Genomic DNA, 24469 nt, shown 5'->3' with positions numbered 1-24469 from the left:
AAGGTCTCTGAATTCATCCAGTAATAACTTATACAAATAAAAACTACCTTGCACAGGGTAGGTGCATTAAAACATCAAATTTCTTCTACATGTTTTTCCTCTCTCTATTGTAGACAGTGAAATGTGCTACTGTTGTGCCTTTGTGGCAGTGCTCAACAAGATGACAGTTTGCATCTGACCCCTAAAATCTTTGGAAATAAAGTCAAGAAGGAACTTAGTGTCTACACAAGGTGGAAAGTCCAATCACTGAGTATTAATGTACTAGTCTAACAACAAACACATCAAAGCCAATCCCTTTAGACATTCTTTCCCTAGACCGTACCTCTTCTGTGACATATATACTAAAGAACTTGAGGAAAGGGTGCTGAGAGAACAGGGCAGATATTTGGTGATACTCTCCTGCTGAACTCTTTTAGTAATACACCTACATTAGAAAATGGGAAAAAAAAATTCTTAAAACCAGGGTATGTGTTAGGAGCATCTGAGATACCACATGGGGTTCTGAAGTCATAGTTTGCATAAGGTGCCCATCAATTTCTTGTATTCAGCAAGATTAACCTTTGAAAGGTGAGTTTCTAGCAGCTGCTTTCAGTCAGTCAGGCAACCTTATTAGCCCTTTCAGTGAGGGCCCTCTGGTACAAACTTGTTCTGTGAAACACTGTCCTTTCCTGTTTCCTATTGAAACTCAGTGTTTGTAAATGTTGTTACTGAATGGTGTTTTTTTAATGAGATTTGATTCTTATATTGTAAAGTACTCCTTTCATAGATCCTTACATATGAATAAACCTCAGGGTTTCTATGGACCAGAGAAATCACCTCCTTGTCACTGGAGCCAAGCAATAATGTGATGTATCAGAATCCCAGAGCCACGGATAGAATTACTTTGGGAGCCTAAGACAGAGTTGGTGGTTTTGAAACAAACTTCCAGTGTGTTCTGTAGATGCCAGGACATGAGGACTATGGACATGCCATCTGGAGGGCACCTTGGGAAAATGAACAAGTGTCCTCACTCCACTTTCCTTTGAGGAATTTTTAAGAGCACCAAAATAGAGAGGGCTGAGACCAAAGCATGACTCATTACAATTAATTTATGCATAGAACCCAAAGACCTTATTGAGATGCCACAGACTTGTAAATCCTAGATGTTCCTAGATACCCCTGCAGTATGTATGTCCAGACAGCACATTCAATCCAAGTCAAATGACCTTCATTTATACAGTTTTAAATTTTATTAATGTATCAGCATTTTGAGACAAGGTCTTACTATACAGTTCAGTATAACCTGAACCTTTGTATAGCCCAGTCTGACATAAAAGTCACATTTTTCCTTCTTCTACCTCTAAAGTACTGGAAGTGCAGGCATGTACCACCACATATAAAATCATTTACTATATCTTGGTACAATGCCTTATGTGCTATTTTTCATACTCTTTGCCCAACAATGATAGATTACAAAGCAGGAGAGACCCTAGATCCTTTCACCTTGTCCCACACCCACAGGACCTTCAGGACATGGTAACTGGGATAAGCTGGCAGACAATTAAATGACAGGCTTAAATAAAGACTCAAGTTTCCTTCCCAAACTGTTTGCCTATTAAGAAAATGAATGGCCATTTTACACTGCACGCTCATTTGAATTATATAGTCTTTGTACAACCTGGTGGTTATTTTATTCATATAATTACTCATGTGCTTTTCTTAAGGCGCCTTTGTCTCACTGCGATAAAATATAAAATTTTGTGCAGTAATTGCAAGGAGTCACCCACAATGGGTGGTGCAGTTTGCTGCTTTTGCTGTTGCTAAAGAATGAAAGGCACAAATCAAGCTGCCAACCATAAGTGAGCAAAAGAAGGTTAACAGAGCAAAACAGCAATTAGCAGAAAATGAACACAAATAAGCCTTCCTTCGTCACAGAGGCCCTGGAGCGCACCCTTCCTCTGCTTGCAATAGCCAGCAACAGGAAACCAGGCCACAAGTCCCTACTGTGGCCAGGAATGCACAGCCTTTTCTTATAGTTCATTAGTGAAAAAGAGTTCTATACATGAGTAACTGGGCACATACATCCAGGCAATACACCACCACCCCCAAAATGAACTCTGTGATAGATGCTTTTTATAGATAATGCCAATAAAACTCTGTAACAGTCTCTTCACACAGTGCTAATAAAGATAAAATATGACCATGGACATAAGTTTAAACTTTTTTTATAACCACATTAAAAACAAAGAAAGAAAGTTGGGAATGTAAACCAATATGTCTAAATAGTATTGTGAGTTTTTTGTTTTGTTTGTTTGCTAGGTTGGTTGGTTGGTTTTGTTTTCCAAGACATGGTTTCTCTGTTGGTTTGTTTGGTTTTTCAAGACATGGTTTCTCTGTATAGCCCTTACTGTCCTAGAACTCATTTTGTAGACCAGGCTGGCTCCAAACTCAGAGATCTGCCTGACTCTGCCTCCCAAGCACTGGGATTAAAGGCATGCCCACTACTGCCTGCCCATAGTGTAGTTTCAATATGCATTTAATATTGAAATATGTTCTAAGTCTGTGGAACATGCCTGTCTTCAATTTAGACTTTCTTCCTTGCCAGTGCTCAGGAGCTAAGTGTGGCCAGTGGCTAATTATTTTCATTTATTTCCTCCACTCTCTTCTCTTTTATTTCTTTTCCTTTTAGACACAGGGTCATGTGGAGGACAGGCTAGCCTTAAACTTGCTATTTAGATGAAAATGACTTTAAACCCTTACTCCTCTTGCCTCAATCTCTGGAGTCCTAGCAGTATAGACATAAACCACCATGTCCAGTTTACATGATGCTGGGCTTGAATCCAGGGTTTCATGCATGCTGGGCAAGAGCTGAGTCACATCCATAGCTGGCACCATGAAGTTCTTCTGCCCCCATTTTATTAAGATTTTAAATTAATTCATAATTCTTATTAATTTCACAATGGAAAGTGAAATGTCTATGGTTTGTAAGCTGATTTTTTTTTAATTAATGGGTTTTAAATGTCACTAAAAAAATACCAGTTGTTTTACTCAGATTCTAGGACCATGGGGAAAGAAGACAGTTTTTAGCTTATTAAATTTGCTTCTAAATACTTCAGTGTTCAACTGAAGTGCTCATTTAGGGTATATTATAATTTCATACATAAGATAACTACATTGACTGTTATTTTAGATACCCAAATGTTTTTAAATCATGAAAGGGGTATTCATACTGATGTCAGCAGGCTGTCGGCAAACCGAAGGCTCATTCAGAAAATGCCTAGGTTCCTTTCACAGCCTACAATGCTTCTGTGAAAGAATCTATTCATTCTCCATGTTTGTCTGTCATCAGTGGAATTTTCAGCCATTCCTAGGGAAGATAATATTTAATTATTTTCCAGAGGTACAATCTATATTCCATTTCTAACACAATCTGTAAGCTTTTTCTTAGGGAAAAAAAGCTTCTAAGTGCTTACTATAGCTAAAGAACATAGAGTTTTTTTTTCCTTTGCTTAATATTTTTTACCAGAATTATCTAAATTAATCTATGTGAAAAGTATAAATATCAGAACAGGAAAGACAAAAGGATGCTAATCTTTGTGTAAGTAACAACAATATTCAAGGGTCTGAGCAGCATCAGGGATACACTATTAATTGTATGTTTCTGCTCCCAGGGAATTGGCATTAATGTTTGAAGGAAGAATAATTACATTTTATAGAATAAATATAGGACATTGATATGTAGAATATCAAATATCCATACACAGCCCCATAGGAAGAACACCAATATCGACCAACCAGAGTCCCCATTCCCAGAGCTCCCAGGGACTAAACCACCAACCAGAGGGTACACATAGAGAGACCCATGGCTCCAACTACATATGTAGCAGAGGATGGCCTTATCTAACATCAGTGGGAGGAGAGCCCCTTGGTCCTGTGAAGACTAGATGCCCCAGTGTAGGAGAATGCCAGAGCAGGGAGAGATAGGAGTGGGTGGGTAGGTGGGTGGAGTAGCACCCTCATAGAAGCAGGGGGAGGGAGGATGGGTTAGGGGAGTTCAGGGGGAGGGTCTGGGAAAGAGTATAGCATTTTAAATATAAATAAATAAAACATCCAATAAAAAAGGACTAGAGATGAAGTATTAAGATGAGGTTGCCAGATTTGACTTGTTTCAACAGTGTGCAACTCTGGGGTATGAAATTTTCAGAGCCTTGGTGACCTTACATGCAAACTAGGGATTGAAGTCCTGCTTGATCTAGCCTACTAGTAAAGATGCAATGATGTAGGTTAGTGAAGAGATTACTTAAAATGTCAAATGGTGAGTTGAATGCATAACCTTGTGATGAATCTGGTTTCCTCAACAAGGACACAACTTAGCCTAATTAAACAAGGATAAAATACAAAGTGTGACTAGACTAATTCTGAAGGCTTCTGAGGGCTGCAATCATGAGACTTTGAAATGCTTTTGAATGGGAGTTTGCAATTTTTTTTTTAACATTAGGAAAGGCCTTCCAGTATCCCTGTGCATCAGTGATCTGAGCCCACGTAACTTTGCTCACTACTAAGCTGCCAGCACTGAAACCATGAGTATTGTAAAACAGAATTTGAGTTGTATCATGAGCTGATGAGAAGAGGAGAGAGTTCAGTCTTAAATCTGTCTTTCTTGGACCAGGATTTGAGACAGGTAGGGAAGTCAGGTGATTTGAGATAGACAAAAGGAAACATTTTTAAAATGACCAGTGATTCGCCTATAGGAAATAAGAAAAATGCCATGTCTGTTCACCAGGTGTATGCACAGAAGATGCAATTAGTATGATAAGCATGTACATTGGTCACCTGGCTTTGAAAATTCACCCATCAGACACCTGTACCAACTCAGAGACAAGACAATGGACTCAGTGGAAATAGTTTTGATGTCCCTGAAAAATTAGATATGAAACAACTATCCAAGTAATTCTTATGAGAGAGAAGTGTTATTTAACAGCTAAGCTACCAGTGTTATCTTAGTTATCAACAGTTTCAATTAAACTGGACCCCTGAGATCTCTCAAACACTGGACCACCAATCAAGTAGCATACACCAGCTGATATGAGGCCCCTAACTCACATATAGTAGAAGACTACTGGGTCTATGTACATTCATAGATGATGCACCTAACCCTCAAGACTGAAGGCCCCAGGGAGTTTAGTGGTCAGATGGGGTGGTAGGTGGGGACATCCATGTGGAGACAGGGGAGTGGAGAGGAGGTATGAGATGTGGAACAGTTAGAGGGTTAATGGGGGGAGGGAATAAAATATGAAGTGTAAAATAATAAATAAATTAAAGAAAAAAATAAATTTGAAATTAAACTAAAAACAAAGATACCAAAGGAGGACACAGAGGCTAAGTCAGAGATATAATAATCCAAAATCCAAATTGTTAGCTGGGATAGATAAGTCTAGGCCATCTGAGCTTTTTGGCTGACAACAACCAAAGTTAGGTTCTATTTTGTGGTTACAGAATCAAAGATTGAAATTCTATTCTTTTAATAGTTTCAGAATTCAGAATTACTCCTGGGTCCTTGTGAGATGTTTCTGAGCTGCAAGGCATATTTGCCCTTCATTTGGTCAGTGCTCAACAGATCACTATAGCCCAGAATACAAGGACTGGATTTGTGCACATGCTTAACCAAGCTCTGTCACTAAGTGACATTCTCAGTCATGGTCTTTGTCATTAGGTCACATGTTGCAGTTGGCTTTATTTCTAGGCTACTGTTTGATGTTTTGTTCAAATAAGATATTTTTGGAATCGGGGTCAACTTCAAGAATTAGAGGAACCTAGCTGAGTGATGTGAGGTACACCTTTAATCTCAGCATGGAGAAGGAAGAAATGAGTGGAACTCTTGAGTTGAAGCAAGCCTGCAAGTTCAAGGACAGCCAGAGATATTCAGAAAGACCCTGTCTCAAAAACAAACAAACACACACACACACACACCCACACACACACACACACATGCATACATAATAAATGGAACCCAGGAAAGAGATGGGGATTATTTGTGTTGTCTTGTTATTATTGCTGGGATCTCTACGGAGTCAAAGTTTATTCAGAAATTTAGAATATAGGATCTGGCTATTCATCACTCAATTAATTTTGAATTAAATAGAAATTGCAAGTTGATTAGTGTTTTTAGCTTCATATATGTCTTATGAATAGAAGATAACACTCACCCTTCTTTTATATTATAAATAATGCTTGTTGCCTCTCCTTGTGAAGTAGTTCCAGGCCTCTAACAACCCAGAGAGGGAATTTTCAGTACCTTTGCTCCAGGGTACTCTGAAAACAAAATCTGATTTCTTTTTAAATGGGAAAAAAACCTCTACATTCTATAATATCATGTAATTTAGATGGGAAGAAATTGCTTGTCAGGAAATTCTTTAATGTGAAGAAATTCCTTGGGGTAAACATCACTTGGTATAGGGCAGCTAAACCCCAGATAACAAGGAAAATCTTGCCTTGTGGATGAACACCTGCGCTTAGCTCCTGAAAGATTATCAGTCACCCAAACAACCTGTGTCTTGGTATTGTGTGTCCCTTTGTGCTGTTTTCTTGCGATAATTTTTAAATATGTTGCTTATTTAAAGCATGTCCATTTTAAATCTACAAATCTGACAAATTAATCTGTGTTTCAAAAGAGAGATCCACTTACATTTCAGCATACATTTAAAGAAGAGCCATTAGAAGTCATGCTATAGAGTTAAACCTTCAAGAGGCCTTTAAAATATTCAGTGAGGTGCTAATTGTCAGAAAAAATTGAAAATTTTATCACTTAAAAATGTTTTGCTGTTGATGATAATGTCATGTTGGGTTGATAAGGAATTTTTAAATGATTTAAAATTCAATGATCTTAGCGATTAATAAAAATCATGGAAGTGTTTGGTGAGACAGGAAAATGACAAAGGCATTGATGAGGAGAAATTGATAATGTTTATACAGTGTGTACTTCATTCCAGACACTGCTGTGAGCGTATACTATGCAGAAATAGATTGAATCCTCAAGATAAACACAGAGAATAGAGACATCATATGGGAGAATGAAAAAGAGGAAGAGAAAGGAGAAGAAGAAATTGAGATTCATGCACAAACTCAGTGTTAAGGAAAAGAAACATGTTTAAAATCTATCAGTTAGCCTTTGAAATTGGTCTCAGGATACCTGAGATTTCTAGAACTAGTTGTGGGATTGCATGTCCTTTTTAATATGATGACATACTAATAAATAAATAAATAAATTTTAACTTGTAGTTATATGATTATGGGTTATCTCTCAAATGTTTTGCCCATAGACTGTCACTTCTTCTTAGTATAATAGGTAATGGAGCATCAGTCTGTTAAGATGAAGTGAAGACATTATAGGCATAGCTTAACTGTTGTTACTTATCATTGAAAGCAAGCAATGTCATTCTAGAGTCAACCTGATAACCAAGAGGGCTACAAGTGCCAAGAGGCATGTAGGGTATACTCATAGATGAGGTGGATAAAAACATCTCTCACATCCCAGGATGGACACAGTGAGACAGTGTTAGATTTCATCATGCTACTCAGAATGGTCTGCAAATTAAAGTCCGTACTCACTGACTTCTGAAACTTTCCATTAATATTTTCATATTTAAATTGCCCCTGAGTAACAAACTGTAGAAAGCAAAAGTACAAATAAAAGGGTGTTCTATATGGAATCATTCTGAGTCAAATTGTGTCCCTATATCAATATGACATAGCTCTCCAAAGTATCTATACATCTGAACACCAGAAATTCAGTATTAATTTGCTCTTTCAAAATGAAGTCTTCTCTTCACTGCCTCCAGATACAACACATGGCATGGGGAATTCATGGTGGGGTCATAAACTTTCACAGGCCAGTAGGTTTGGGATTTGCCATATCAATTAAAACCAACCCTGTCAGTCTCTAGAACTTGGGTATTCTGGAAAAGAGTAGCAACAGAAATCTGGACCAGGAATTATTAAGATGATAGTCTCAAGCATGTCATCAATTGGCCAGTCTTAACATGATGGTGCTCTGTGAACGTTTGTTAGTTTCTCTCTTAATAATATGTCCAGTGTGGTGCTAATGCTAGATTATAACTACTTTGCTGAAGGTTGAGCCTCTGCACCATGTGCTCAGAGCTGCAGCTGTGTTGTCCTCTGAAGGAGAGGTGCCATGATTTGGTGTGATTTCTCAGCTGAGGCCTCAGGCAAACTTACTTGGGATATCCAAGGAAGCTGGAGGTATTCCTCCACCAGAGAGGAAAAACTATGCTTTCCTGAATAGTTTATAGTACTTTAAATCTAATTATGTTTGTTTGCTGGTTTTATGTTTGTATAAATAAATTTACTCCTTTTAATGTTTCATTCCCATTTGACCTCACCCTCCTACTTTCATATCTTTGTGTGTGTATGTATGTGTGTTTGAGTGTGAGAAAGACAGAGACAGAGAAGCTGTGTTTAATTTGAATCTTGCCTAGATATGTGTCTTATTCACTGGTCTACACTAATTCATAAGTCCTTATGCCATTGAAGAAAATAAAGTTGTCTCCCAACAGTTTTATTTTTTTTAATTTTCTATATTCTTTGTTTACATTCCAAATGATTTTCCCTTTCCCAGTTCACCTCTCCCCATATGTCCCATAAGCCTTCTTCTCTTGACCCATTCTCCAATCACTTCCCTCCTTTTTCTCTGTCCTGGTACTCCCCTACAATGCTAGATCAAGCCTTTGAAGGATCAGGACCCTCTCTTTACATCTTCATGGGAGTCATTTGATATGCTAATTGTGCCTTGGGTATTCCTAAGTGAGGTAACCCAATCACAAAAGAATACACATGGAATGCAATCTCCCAACAGTTTTAAAATACCAGTAGTTCCTCAGTGGGTAATAGAGTCTCAAGGTCCCCTCCACATCCATAATGAAATAAATGCTAATGGGTTCTATCTTGTGCATGTCTCATACAGATGGCCACCTGTGCAGCGAGTTCATGTTTGCAGTAACAGAATCATGTCCAGAAGACATCATGTATATTTCCACAGAATCCATCTCCTCTTTCTGTCCCTTCTTCTAGAATGTTTCCTGAGCCTTGGAGGGAGTGATATAGAAGAAATAAACAAACAAAATAACTAATGAATAATCTTGCATTGTTTTAGAAAGGGCACAGTATCAAAAAAGATATTCTCTCAAATCCTTTTATGTGATTCACATAATCATTATCAAAACACATAGCTCTCAGCTTAATATGAGTACTTTAAGTCTGATTTTTCTAACTTACAATGAAATATTGCTCCAGCAACAAATTCAAAGGATGTTGATGAAAAAGGCCTTCAAGTTATACAAAACCCACTTGCCAAATCATCCTATGTTCAATGAATCTGGCATAACCCAAAGACCTGGGTCATCCTGAGATACAATATTTTGTGTTTTCAGAAGCCTTATTGTACAGTGCCTTGGCCAATGGATCAATAATAAACACAGCACGAGCCAGCACAAGCCAGCAAAGGCAGGCAATTTGTGTCTGGTTTGTGTCATGGCAAACCTGTGGTGCCAGCTGTCTGCCAGAAACTCCCCCCACCCCCATGCAAATACTGCAGACAATGATCTGTTCATTATACAGTGAAACAGCCAAGAAGAACCATTATGGTGATTGAAAACACTTGCTAGGGTAAGTGTTTCACTGGCCTAGTCAACCAGCTGGCAAAGGAACTTGGGTTAGCCTTTCTGTACATGCTTAACTTCAGGGTTGAAGCTAACTACAGTGTGAGTGGTGCCCTCTAGAGTTGTCTAGTATAACATCCCACATTGATGCAGCATAGAAAGTGCTACTTTTCATGAATGTGACCTTTATACTTCCAACTAACAGCTCATTCCTTCAGTGTTCATTTCTTCCCAATGTATTGAATTCCCAGGTTTCGTCTAAGTTGCCCAGACTTCAGTCATGTGCTCCTCTTGAACCAGTAACTATGGTTCGAAGATGGGTATGCTGAGGGGCTAGAGAGGAAGGGATGGGAGCCTCAACCACAGGGGCTGAGATAATCAAGAGCTACTTATAATACAAGCAAGAAGTAGATAAGAAGAAAATAAAACCAGCACGTCTCCTCTAGCCCCCATTTAACAGTTAACAAAACTCTGAGAGCACTCAAGGATGTGTGTGGACTACATAGATTTGTAGCAATGAACATAGGGTGTTATTTTTCCTAGACTATTTACTTCTGGGAAGGGTCAGAATTGTAGGGATTGAGCACGATGAAATTTGTTTGTTCACCAAGTATATGGAAGAACCAGCAGTGAAAAGATAAACTGATAGCCAGCATAATTAAAATATGGTTAGAGTTTTTGACTCAGTACCATTTAGTTGTTTTTTCAGCTTGGAGTTTGGTTTTCTTGACAGATCTTACAACTGGAGTCCTCCCTGAAGGAATGGCTGCGATTTCCAAGAAACAAGCTAATTGCCTTGGTTCTTTGCACTTCCAACTCTTGAAAGGGGGATACTGTGCTTTGATTTGGATGTAGCTCTAGTTTAGGGAGAGCAGACTACCTCTTTGGCCTGAGGGGCTGGGTGTTGCAGAGAGTCACAGGCATAGGATGTAGAGGAATCCCATGCTAAAAGGGAAACATTTTCACAGTGACTGTTTGATTCTTTGCCCACATCTACATAAGCAGCATATCCTTGAACACATTCTTAACTTCATTTTGTTTACTTTGTAATTTGGTTTTGCGGCAGTGCATCTTGAAGGTACAGGAAGGATAATGATTTCACAAGAACTTGTGTTGAACCCAAGCGGAAGAAGAGGGAGTTAAGAGACCTGCCCTGAAATCAACCTGCTCATTTAAAGTAGATTTGCAGAAAAGCAGACTGAGAAAACGACAAATCGGTCTGACTTATCTGAAAGGGATAAAATCATCCCCACAAGGGGAAGTGTGTAACCAGACCCACCAGTTTATCACCTCTTCATGAGACCCTGAAATAGCTCTATGAATTTATATTGTTTTCGAAAGACATGTGAGCCCTGCTGTCTTACCCTGTCCCACTGTGAGCCTTGAAATCAATCCATTGCTCTTTCAAACTTTGGGAAAATGACACGCCACTAATGCTGTGAACTCTCTGCAGAGAGTTTTTCACTCCTCCAGTTTACTGAAGTGGAAGACAGGAGAGACACGCTTTTCTCAAAAGAGCCACGTAGCTCAGAGACCTCTATTTTGCAGACATGAGTGCCTTTTGCCTCCCTAACATGAGAAGCTGTGCCCTCTCCCTTCCCACAAATCACCACTTCCTCTGTATTAGCAAACTCAGTCAACTCCTGTTTCCTTTTGGAGATTTGATAAAGGTTCAAGCATGTTCTCCTCCCACATTTCAAAAGGCGAGGGCTGGACCCACCATGCCCTGTCACACAACAAATCATCCTCCCTACCTCAGGATCCTTACTTCTTTTATATTGTCTTGGTTGATTGTAATTTACTTGATGGTAATTTTACCAGTGTTAATACCTAACTGGGTAGCTAGATGTACTCTACACTGTAATGTTTTATACATTTTTTTCTATATTGTGGACATAATTTGATATGCTATTTCTTCCATTTAGTATACACATTACCTTTTTGATTTAAAAATAACTTGTTGTTATTATTATATTTTATTATTAAGCCTGTGTGTCTTTGTGTGCATTTGTGCAAGCTTGTGAGTGTGTATGTTTGAGTGTGTGTGTGTGTGTGAGTGTGTGTGTGTGTGTGTGTGTGTGTGTGTGTGTGTGTGTGTGTGTAGGTATACTAGAAAGGCAGAAGAGAGAACTGGATCCCATAGAGCTGACATTAAAAGTAATTATAGGTCATATGATATGGGTGTTAGGAATTGAACTGTGCTCCTCTAAAAGAGGTACAAACATTAACTTCTGAGCTATCTCACTAGCCTCCAAATTGAGAGGAAACTTTAAACATTGAGAGGAAATTAAAAGCAGTTTATACATGCATGTTCATGGAATTGGAAAGTTATACAACTAAAAAAATAAAAACATATTACTGACATCTCTGAGGAGATTAGGAAACATAGTTGTGTGATAACTAGGGGCATAGCTCTCATTTTTGCCTATAATTAATAAATATATGTAGGTTTCTTCCTGAGCAACTTCACAGAGTATTTCTTTAAGACTAGGTAATGACAGTCAAAGGCCTTTTCAGGTATTTATTAACTATGTATATTTTCTCAATTTAATTAATTTCTCTGCCACTACTTCCATCTTTAGAATGGAGATAATGGTATTATTCATGAATATATTGTGGGAAGTAACTAGGAGTCTATCTGAAATCATTAATGGGGTACCTGGCATTTTATAAGGGCTTCATTGATGTTTGTTTGGTAGTCTTGTTATAATTGCTAAATAAAGTAATACAAGAAAAATTTTCTCAAGTACATTTTCAGGATGCAGAAGACAATATCCAGTGTAACACAGTCATTTTTACCAAGTCTTAAGCATGTAGATTTCTCTCCTAGCTGCTCTGTTACAGATAGAAATGGTCTTGGAGGCACATGCCAATGTGTAATACCTAAGTATTCATCTATGAGATTTTAAAAGTTGTATCTCACAAGTTAGACAAAAATGAAATGTGTCTTATAATCATGTATGATGGTATACGCTTTATAAACCCATTATCACGCAGGAGGCTGAGGCAGGAAGATCACAAATTTGAGACCAGTCTAGGATACAGAGTGAAATCCAGGGTAGAATGAGCTACCTCTTTGAGACTCTATCTGCAAAGCAAAGTACTACCCTGGCCTTTTATGAAAACAGGATAGGTGGAAATTTCTCAACTGAGAAACAATTCTTTGAGCATCTCCAACTGACGGAGGAGCCCATCACCCCGAGAGTACCTGGGACTAGTCCAAGAACCTCTATGCCTGATTTATTTAAGTTTTAAAAATAAATAGATAACTTTGTATAATTAATTGTGAGATGTTGAAGTAGATATAAAGTAGTTGACTACCTACGTTTTTATAAATGTTATTTCTAGAAAAAAGAGCAATGGAGACAATATTCTGAGAATTAATTCCCTATTGTCTTCAGCTCCACCTTTGTCTTTTCCTACATAGATAATAACATTAATGATGCTGCTTAATCCTCATGTCTAATATGATTTCTAAAGAAAGTTACTGAACCCAACTCTATTGGTCAGTCTTCGTTTGGCTGGTTGGTTGGCTGGTTGGTTGGACGGTTGGTTGGTTAGTTGGTTGGTTGGTTGGTTAGTTTCATTGTTTAGGTTTTTAGTGCAGAATGTAATTAGATTCCAAATAAACCTTCTAGCAGACAACAAATCATAACATTTTAAGTTTCTCAAATAAGACCAGAATCCTTAGAACATTTTGTTTATCCATAACCTTCTGAAATTAATAATTTAATGACTTGTGAAGCCTTTGTCAGACTTGACAGTCTAGTCCTTATGTGAATCATCAAGGTAGGTGTAGATCTTGAAAGGTGTTTGGTGTTTTTTTTTTTTTAATCTTATAAAAATAAGTCAGCCTTTTAAACTTCATGTAAAAAGGGCAGGCTGGACTGAAATGAGAAAGCATGCCCAGAAGGGAACACTGAATGGAAACTTTGAAGCAACTATTTTCACTGAAGAGTTGGCCAGATCTAATTAGTTATGGAGGTTAAAGGCAGGGAGTAAAGGCCAAGGGGCCTGAAGGCACTGGAGGAGCAAAGTGTCAAGGAGAGGCCAGGCCCCACATGGAGAAGAAAGTGTCACTGCGTGAAGCTTTAATAATTTGGTGTCCGGGTGTCAAGCATCCTGATTTCCAGTGGCAGGGGAGGTGACATTGGGAAACATTAACCAACCCTGTACTTTGCTGGAGGTGATCTGTACCCTTTCCATCTTCTTCAGTCAGTTGGGCATCTTGTCCTTCATGTCAGTACACTTTATCCAATGCACTGGGTGCAGGCAGGCCATTGTTTCCATCCACACAGATGTGATGCCGAGTCAGAGGTTCACAATCCATGCTCTTGCTTATCAGCAGGATGGCTCTTCCCTTGAATCACAGGACCAGCTGCATAAATGCGATGATCTAAAATGTCAAAACATACAAATTCAGAGTTTACATGCCTGGAGTTCAGGACAGCAGTACTGGAGAAATTTGAGTGTCATAGAAACATCACCAAGCCCGTAAATATGTACAATTGTTTTGTCCTCAATAGAAGGAATGTTAACTAATGTTAAACATGGCAGAATTGTGATAGGACATAATAGAATTGTGAAGTAAACAATTTTCTTATAAATAATGATTCTAAGGACCCAGAGAATGTACCGTGCAAAATCAGTTCTGAAGCATGAAAACATATTTAACATGGTCACATTTGTGTTTTTAATACCTACATGACTATCCACAACGTGTACTTATATACCATTGCAGATTTTGTAGAATTCTACCTACTAAAATACCTTAGTATAATTTTAATTTAAAAGAGAGTAGTAACTTTAAAGTTGTTACTAAGAAAGTAAAAAATCAACACACACATAGGCATGTAACTTATGTAATTTAAAATAAAATAATATATTTAATGAATAAAAGGTGATCTTAAAAATGAACAAGGACTGGATATATGGGACATTTGGATGAAGGAAACAGAAGGAAAATGATATAATTATATTGTAATCTCTAAAAGAGAAATAAATTTAAAAATTAAAACACCATAAATAAACTACCAGGTGAATTATCAGCAAAAAGTTGTGTGTTGAACAATAGACAAATATTTGATCATTATGACTTTTGTGTACCATGATGACAGGAAAGGAGGAACTACAGTATTTTAAACCAAGAAGCAGTAGCCAGGTATTGCATTTCTGTAGGAGGAAAAGGATACTGCTCACAAGAGTTTTAAATGCTCTAGAAAAAATAATTGCTATAGATTCAGAAACATCAAAACAATCCAATCTATCAATCATTTAGGCCACATATAGCCAAGTACTTGGTGATGACTTCTATGTAGGAAGTGCAGGAGAGGGGAGAAGCAAGAGTTACCTTTAATTTCTGGTATGAGGCAAATGTATCATAGGCTACTTTTAAATTTTGTTATTTTCTTTGCTCCTGAACTGTCATGTGAATTTAAAGAGGGCTGTGTTTTGTGTGTATATTAAGTCAATTAACTAATTTGAAGGAATAAATTACTTATTAAAACGTCCCTAAGTAGAGTTTTAATTTATTTGGGAAATTTTAAGTGTTTAAGTGTTTAAAAATATATGATAAGACACGTACTTTTATGGTACTAATACAATCAATTTAGTGAACAAGTAAACTTGAGATATTAACATAAAATAATGTTGATGACAATGATAACAACAGTAAAAAGAAGTAATGAAGAAGTGAGTTCTTAGAAGGAGCCATTATGTGGATTTTGTGATTGTGAATCTTTTTTTTTGCCTGGGGAAAAACAATTGAGCTATAATCATCAAGTTAATACAGAAAAGAAATGCCCTTCAGGTAAAGCACAAGTTCTTCAGTATGGGTGAATGTGGGTGAGTGAGGACGAGTGAGGGTGAGTGCGGGTGAGTGTGGGTGAGTAAGGATGAATGAGAGCAAGTGTGGGTGAGTGTGGGTGAGTGTGGGTGCGTGTAGATGAGTAGAGAGTAAATGTAGATGAGTAAGAGTGAGTGCAGGTGAGTATGGGTGAGTGTGGGTGAGTGAGGATGAGTGTGAGTGAGTTTAGGGGAATGTCAGTGAGTGTGGATGAGTGTGAGTGTGGGTGAGTGAGAGTGAGTGTGGATGGGTGTGGGTGAGTGAGGTTCCGTGTGGGTGTCAATGAGTGTGGATTAGTGTGAGTGAGTGTGGGTGAGTGCAGATGAATATGGGTGAGTATGGTGAGAGTGGGTGAATATGGGTGAATTTGGGTGAGTGTGGGTGAGTGTGAGTAAGTGTGGGTGAGTGTGGGTGCGTGTGGGTACGTGTGGGTTAGTGTGGGTGAGTGTGGGCCTCTGGGGGTGAGTGTGGATCTGTGCAGTGTGATAAAGACACAGTGCCAGGCTGTCTGTCTCCATATGTTGCCAAGAGGGCAGGCGGCTAAGACGAGAGTCAAAGAGGCAGAGCAATAAGATCAAGTGTGTCCTGGTTGGCCTGGACAGAGTCTGATTTCATTCTAGGTCAATACAAAGGCATAGGAGGGTTTTAAGGAGCAAGGGAATGGAGGGGAAGGTTAGGTATGTGACAGGATCTGATAATTGAAGCCACTGGTTTGATGAGACACCCAAGGGAGAGACCAAAGGAGAAGCCTTGTGAAGTATTTGGCGGTATTTAAGCAGTAAAGGAGAAAGTAGAAGGTCAAAGACATAGGATAGGAAGTAATATAGTGCTAATGCAGAGTCCCCAAGGAAGAGGAAGTTTATAAATGGGAAAAGTGATGTAATATATTGAGTGTCAAATGAACACAATAGATGAAGGCGATAGAGTCAAATGTACTGCAAGACTTCACATTCACACCAAGTTACATTTAACCACTGATATTTTGTGAAAGAATTCGTTTAGTCTGAAACTAGTCATAGCTCTAGATTTTTGGTATTAAAATTTGCAGAAAAGAGAGCTGATCTGTTTTGTATCAGGAGTAGCTTTATACTTACAAACATGTGAGTTATGCCTTTGGAGGCTGAGATGATGGCTCAGTCAGAAAAGTGCCTACAGGTCAAACAGGAAAACTGTAGTCCAGATTTCCCGAATACACACACACACACACACACACACACAGAGAGAGAGAGAGAGAGAGAGAGAGAGAGAGAGAGAGAGAGAGAGAGAGAGAGAGAGAGAGGCATGTACCTATAACCCTATGGACAGAGGCAGCAGACACAAATAGGCAGATCCTGGTCAGCCAACCCAGCTAAATCTATGAGCTTCAGGGTCACTATAAAATCCTGACTCAACAAATAAAAGTGGAACGTGATCAAAGAAATAAATCTAACATCCTCTGCCCTCCATACTCACATGTGAGCACATATCCACATGAACATACACACCAATAAGTACACACTTCATAAATGGATTCAGTACACACACGGTGTGAGAGTAAGAGACCTTTGGATATATTTTTCGGTTACAGTTTCACAATGATTTCTTCTCACTCCCATGATTTCAGTAAATGAAGTAATTCCTATATGTTCCTGTGTTTTTCTGTGAAATATCCTTAGGGATAGCAATACAAATTGAAAGGAAAAGAAAGACTTACATTCTCCGACAGGCACTCTAGGCATGGGGCGTTTGAAAGGGAATAAGCACCACTGTTGGGCATAACCTTGCCATGCAGAGGGCCTGGAGGTGCACAGGGAAGGAGCAGTGGGGACAGCAGCAGCAGTGTGGGCTTCCTCTGGGATCTTTCACCTGCTATGGAGGAATTAGACAGGCTGCTGAAGAGTGTCAACAGGAGGTTTGGGATGCATTTTCTGCCCATATTTTTCACTTGCTCAGTAAAAGACTGGTGTAGAACGTCCTGGGGCCATCAGGTCTGCTCCTAAAGCATGAGACATATTCAGACTATCTAGAATAATTGACTTTTTTCACTCCAGGTTACATATGAGCTTAATCACATCACAAAAACCTTCACAGGGACACACACTTAATATGAAACCTGGGAACCTGGGCCAGGCACAGTTAACATAAAGGTGACCATTTCAGACAATTTTCCAAGGAAGGTCACCAGAATATGTGATGTGAAGACATTAAAACACTGAATATTCATATCTTTGGAAGTCTTGTTATATAAATTGGGGCAAAAATAAGAGGAAAAATAAATTGAAGGTAGGAATAAGGAAATAAAAGTGAACTACTTACAAATACTACAGTCTGCAAACAGCATATTTAACAGAGATATGGAGTAATTTTTAATGGAGGCAGTGCTGTTAGTTTTGGAAGTTGTATTTAATGAAGTATTTAAGGTATTATGCTAGGTTGAAACTACTTGGTACATGAGAATTATCTAATTTATTTCCCAAGATGAACAAAAGTTCAAAAGTCACACACACACAAGCAATATATATATATATTGCTTGTGTGTGTGTGTATTGCTTATATATATATATATATATATATATATATATATATATGAGACAAACCTTTAAATAAAAGATAAACAATAAACATTCCTTATGAACCCTTTCACTTCTCCCCAGAATAATGACCTCTCATGTCTGCACATGCCAGCTATAAAGCTTTTATTTGTATATCCTCTGAATCTAGCATGACCATCAGACTATACACATACACATACTTATATGTACAGAAACATCTCTCCTTCTGTGGATACAAAAATTTACTTTATACAAATTTCAATCCTTATTTTTACTGATAAGCAGTATGTCTATAATTGGATATTTCAGAAAACTATTGAACAACACTTCAGTTAAAGATTATATATTGTCAATTGTAACTGCCTGCAGTTACATCGAACGGGTTACCTGGAAGGGAAGCTGGGGATGTACAGGAAGGAAGCAAAAAGAGATGGAGACCAAGACAACATTGTTGTTCAAGGTCCCAAAGTTTAATGAAGAACTCCCAATACATAGGCAGAAGAAAACCCTTCCCAAAAGGCTGATAGCTTCTCAGCAAAACAGATTCAGTTGCTCCACAGGTGGCTAGTGATTCTCAGGAAACTGCAGGTCCTTGAAGAACAATAGGCTTCACCTTTGAGCGCTCCACCCTAGGTGGAGGGGATTAAGGCTAACACAGGAGTTCCTGCTCAAAGCCTGGGAGAGGAGCTTCACATTGGTCCATGTCAAGTTCCTGCCAGGTGGCATGGCACCCCAATAAGGCTCTCTACACTCAATCTCATGTCAATAAATTTAAATGCCTTTTGTTGTAATATATTGTGTGGATTTTAAATAAGCCATGCTTCAGTAAATATATTCATACACATGTATGCAAATTTTATATCACCTTGTATACAGTGTGGATTCAAAAGAGTGAAGCAGCCTTTTTGGAGAAATATACACTATATATAAAGAGAGAAAGATTAGAACGATATATTATATTGTAAATCCTCCTCATACTGATGCCCATTTGTGCTCTCAAGATTCTATGTACATGCACTTTCATCAACTCTTCAATATTCAGATTTTTTTTTAGCTGAACTGTTCAGCAAATGAAACTTTATTTCCCTTATAATTGGCAACTTATATAAAAAAGAAAAAAATAGTTGTTTTTTTTTTTAATTTTTCTTTCAGGTGTTCAGTAGAACTTATACGGAAGAGAAAGTAAGCATGAGAATAAATGGGTTTCCAAAGATGAGAGCCAGAGAGCCGGAGAAATTGCCCGGGTCATAAGGAGGCCCTTCTCGTTCAGAGATAGACAAATGTCAAATAGCGTGTCAACTTTCTATTTCTCCTAGGAGTAAAAGGATGTACTTAGAAAATATTTCTTTGAAACTGAAAAGGTTTATTTTTGAAGTTAGATATGTTCAGTAGACCCAAACTATGGAACACACTTAAGGCATTATTGATCCAATTGTTGTCGTGTAAAGGGTGAATCCAGTGATATGTTTCTTGATATGTAGAACATAGACCTTGTCTTCTAAAGGATATTTTAATCAAAATATTAAGAATAGTCTAGAGTCTTATTCAAATAGTTAATTCCAGCTGCATTTTTTTGGTAATATATCATACATTATATCTCTGATGGATGAGTGGCCAAATGCAGATAAAATTAGCTTTTCAGTCATTCATTTTAAATTGCTCTCAAGTTCTTTGGAAGCAAAATTCATTTTAGAAGAATATGCTTCAAGTCTCAGACAAAGAGATAATGGTCCTATATTTCATTCTATGAGCAATAACAGTTTAAGTCGTGTGATTCAGAAATGTAGAAATGTATGTATTAAGTTGATGAAAGTTAAGGCTTGATATAGCAATAAAACCAGCAACCTAAAGCTTCCTAGATTGATGTTCATAGCATAATATTTTCCTGTCAAGAATTAGGTGGAATGAAAATCTATAAAGATAATACATGGTACAAAGTGTTCCTCACTTGGATATAAATGAAAAAGCCAATGCCTGAATGTGATAACAGAAAGAGAAATGCTAAGATTTACTGAAACCCAGATAAAGACAGCGCTGCTGTTGTAATGCTATTATTGAGTAATGGTAGAAAGTGGAAATTTAAGTCCAATGTTAGGAGAGAATAACATGAATAATAATGCTGTATCCACACAAAAGAGCCATGTCTAGCTTTATGTCGAAACCAGCTTTACCATATAGAAAGGAAATCACCATGAGATTGTACTCTGTTAATATGAATAAATTGTACATAAAAACTTAACGATTTTATTATTCAACTAATGTTGCCCAAATTAGTGCATTTAATTTCAAGTTGAAGTATATGTTTTTATAAAAAGTAATAAACTTGAAATAGTTGAAGCACATTGCTCAAGATAAGTTCACAGTCTGAAACTGTGTTTATAAATTGGGTTCCTATCATCTCCCTGATATCACCTCTACTGATATGTAAGTATAAAGTGGCAAGATGGTTTATTACTGATCTCTGTCGAGTGAAAACTCAGGGTTGGTCTTTTACAGATTCAGGTTTTGTGACAGGACCTTATTAGTATCTGAAAGCTGGTTTGCTTGTACAGTAAGATCAACAAGCTTCTAAGATGTGATGTCAGTATGTAGTCTAGGTAGTTAGTGCAGAACTAGCCTATTAGAGGTGGCCTCTGTGGTATGGTACTCTTACTGACTGCAGTCCAGTGGATGGGAACAGCTATAGCGCATAAGGCAAGGCTGTGCCCAGATTGCTACACATCTTCTATAGAAAGGAAGTGAATAGAGCCTAGGTTTCTCAGTCTAAAATTCTATCATTTAGAAACTACCCAGTATAGCTTAAAAATAAATGAAATCTCCAATAAGTTTTGACATAAATGTTCTCGAATGGTGTCATGCTGTGGTAGAGAATTCCCAGTTTACTTTATCCATAGGTAGACTGGATGCTTAGCTAATGTGACCTGTTCTGTCTCAAAGGACTATGGCCTCATTTAATATTTTTATTTCATTCCCAGAAAATTTCATACATTTTAGACAAAGATCTTTGGATTTTCATTCTGTATTGGGCCATACAAACTACACAGCTAGCCCTGTGTGTGTTCCCAGCACTCACATTAGGCATCTTGTAACCACCCTTAACTCCAGTTTCAGGGAATGTATTACTCTCTAGCGACCATAGGGGCATGCACAAGTGTGGTACACACACACATATAAACAAAGAATGTTTTAAATCTTCTGAAATATGAAAATGAACATGAAGATAATATAATCATGACCCTCAGGTTATATCCATTCTAGTGTTAAATATTTGTTAACTATTTTTACTCATTTCAAGATTAAAAATGATTCCATAAAACAGGTTGGCACAGTAAGAGGCAATTATGTGACAGGCAAATACACAGGGCAAAGCAGTTATGTGTTCATGGTATGTGTTTGTGAGTCAGAGGCATTACAAGTTGACTATGCTTTCCTTATTAAATACACATAGATATAGACATGCTAGATATTTATATACTTTGCATATTAATTTGTATCATTTTGGTCAAGTGGAATTGATTTGTTTATTTAAAAAACACATTAGAAAAAATTTTAAAATGAAAAAATATTTATATATGATACCTAGCAAATGAATTCTGCCTCTTAGAATTTTTATCTGGAGCAACAATCAGAAAGCATCTTCTTAGCCCTGCTTACGATTACTGATGTGGTATTATCTATAGTAGTTTATGAGGTTTGGTATAGTACACATGGTGTCTCCTGAAAGTGGAGAGGTAGAAATTTCAGAACAGTCTTTGGGTCTGCTAACAATCAGCATATTTCTTTTGTTGTATTTTTTCCACTATACATATCTACTAACTCAAAGTCTTGAGTTATTTTGGCCAATTGTCATTCCTACAGTTGAACTGAGTACTAGAAACAATGTATAATGTGATTTCACCTAGGCTGTAAGATGTAATTTACAAAATGGATACCATAAGAAATATTAAGATAAAGGACTACTATCTGTTAAAGGCACCTCTCTAAAGGAACCCAGAGATGGGTTCTGTGGAGATGAGAATTATATATAATAGAAATACAAGCTCCATACGATGAAGAAAATATTTTCTCTTATGTTAGAAATGATTCTTTATTATACTTCTTTCTAAGTGTCAACAAGCAATTGGACAAATCTGCAATATGAAACTTCAAACCAAGGCACGGAGCTAATTTCCTTCATGTGTAATGATTATATTATGGTGAAACTCAAAATTAAAGAAATGCCCAACTAGTTTGCTCATAGGTGTTTTAGAAATTTTTTTAAATCATAAATTTTCCTGTTTGCATTTCACTGACCATGAAAATATGCATGCCGTTTTGCTCATCTCCAATTATTATTTGTCTTCTCAACAGTTATAATAAAGCTATGAGATTAGAGAGATTCATGATTTTGGCTAGGTGAGATAAGTGATATTTAGTGTTCATAAATATATACTATGGTATACAAACATACAAATACATATTCTACATTACTGGATAAAATATGTATATATAATTACCAAGCACTTCATAATCATTTCTTTTAAAGGACCAAGCTTCACTTAAAACTGTAGCTGGAACATATTTTATCCTTTGCTTGCTTGTGTAAATGTGTAGTTTTAACTACATTTCCTTGTCCATATGTGTACAAACACAATCCAAAAAGAGAGTGAATTAGAGTTACCGTCTTGTTTGCTATCATGAATAATAATGGAACAAGAGGCTTGCTTCAGTAGAATTTGAGTGTGGCATTTTGTATAGCTCTATTGATTATCAGCCTAGTACAACCTCACATATAAAAGGAAGTGTTTTTGAATATGACAGAAAGATTGGGTAAGGCATTCAAGACATCAAATTTGTGCAGACGGATCTGTCAATAGTACAGTTCCTTGCCCCTTTGCCTTCCTAGCTGTTTATTTGAGCAGTCTTGAGCACTCTTGCATATTGACTAGTGGAGCTGAACCTGATGTAAACAAGGTCATTCTTTAGTAAGCTGACAGCTTGTGTCCTTGTTTATCAATGGTGGAAAAACTAGAAATGAAGCCTTACCATAAAGAAGTATATCAAGGAGACCGAGTAGGAAAGAAAGCTTAGCTAGAGCCGACATCGTCTCTATAATGTCAGCAATCGAGCTATCATGAAGCAGCGTCAAAAACTGGTTTTGACTGTGATTCAAGTAGACCCACTTTTTTACTCCAAAACAGATTGGCAATGACTGTGTGATATTACTATTTGAAAGCTATCCCATGACCTAGATGAAAAAAGTCACAGGCCAGATTTCTTAGTGGACAGATGTCTACTTCAACAATGGCTACCTCCCAAAAATGGGATAGCAACAGAATGCATAATATAATGATTATCATGGTGATATCTGTATAGCCAGTCTCTAAATTTCAATATCATGCCATGTCTATTGCTGCACAAGAGCATTTTCAGAGAATTTATAAAGTATATATATTTTTACTTTTGAGCCATAAGTTTTAACACACTATATTAGCATATTTATGAACTAATGATAGTTTATTCTTTTCTGTCCCTCATAGAAAGATAATAATTAGGTGTATATATATCACAATAGAAGCACTCTTAGCATTTTATAAAACATTACTAGACCTTATTAAAGCAAACTTGAAATCATGTGGAATTCAAGATAAGAAAAACAAAGGGACTTCAAAGTGTACAACTCTCTCCAGTGATTTTAGATTAGACTTTAGATTCCACATTCAGTGATGTGGAAATATCAGATGGGAGGAGCACTTTTGACAATCTTCAAAGCTATAGAAATGAATTTTTTTATAGTGAGGTTAAATAATTTTCTAACAGTCACATAATACCATGAAACATCTGAAGTAAAATTTCAAGTTTAGACCAGATAGCATTTCTATCATGGCTGCACTAGGTATTCATGTTCTCCCTGATTTCCAGTGCCTAGACAGTTTTAGTCTCAATGAATATTTTCAGCTGAATGAAAGAATCAAATGTATCATTGGAAACGAATGATCTAGTTGCAACTAGACTTAAAGAACTTTAATTCACATTTCCAATGTTTTTGCTCAGATCTTTGCGAAAGATTTACAGCAAGCCTTAAGCTTTGAATAGAAATTGCTTTTGTTTAAGTATCTATTTTTGACTCTGGCTGTTGTGCTTGCTTGAATATCTGTGCACCAAATGTATGGACTTCCCATCCAGGCCAAAGAGGACATCAGACTCTGTGGAACCGGGGCTGCATATGGCTCTTAGTTACCATGTAGGTGCCGAGAACTGAACCTAGATCCACTGGAATAGAAAAAAGTGCCTTTAGCCACTCTGAGACATCTCTCTAGTCACTTGTTTCTGTTCTTCATAGCAACCTTATACACTGGGAATTACATAATACCTTGTAAAGATCATAGCTTCTGTTGGTGACAAGAACCTGGACTTCATTTTGCAATTTGCTACTCATTGCCTATATTTTCAGTAGAACT

The 24469-nt window shown here is 37.4% G+C and overlaps 1 protein-coding gene across 1 annotated transcript in view; it reads left to right on the top strand.

Annotated features, from left to right (window-relative positions):
- The window catches only part of Unc5c (unc-5 netrin receptor C), a 197347-nt gene that overhangs the window by 32191 nt on the left and 140687 nt on the right, over nt 1-24469 (top strand). The window lies entirely within an intron of this gene.

This window comes from Apodemus sylvaticus, chromosome 4 (genome assembly GCF_947179515.1).
Source record: "Apodemus sylvaticus chromosome 4, mApoSyl1.1, whole genome shotgun sequence".
In the NCBI taxonomy this organism is placed as follows: Eukaryota; Metazoa; Chordata; class Mammalia; order Rodentia; family Muridae; genus Apodemus; species Apodemus sylvaticus.
The sequence above is the reverse complement of the archived record's forward strand: the minus strand, read 5'-3'. Positions and strand labels throughout refer to the sequence as shown.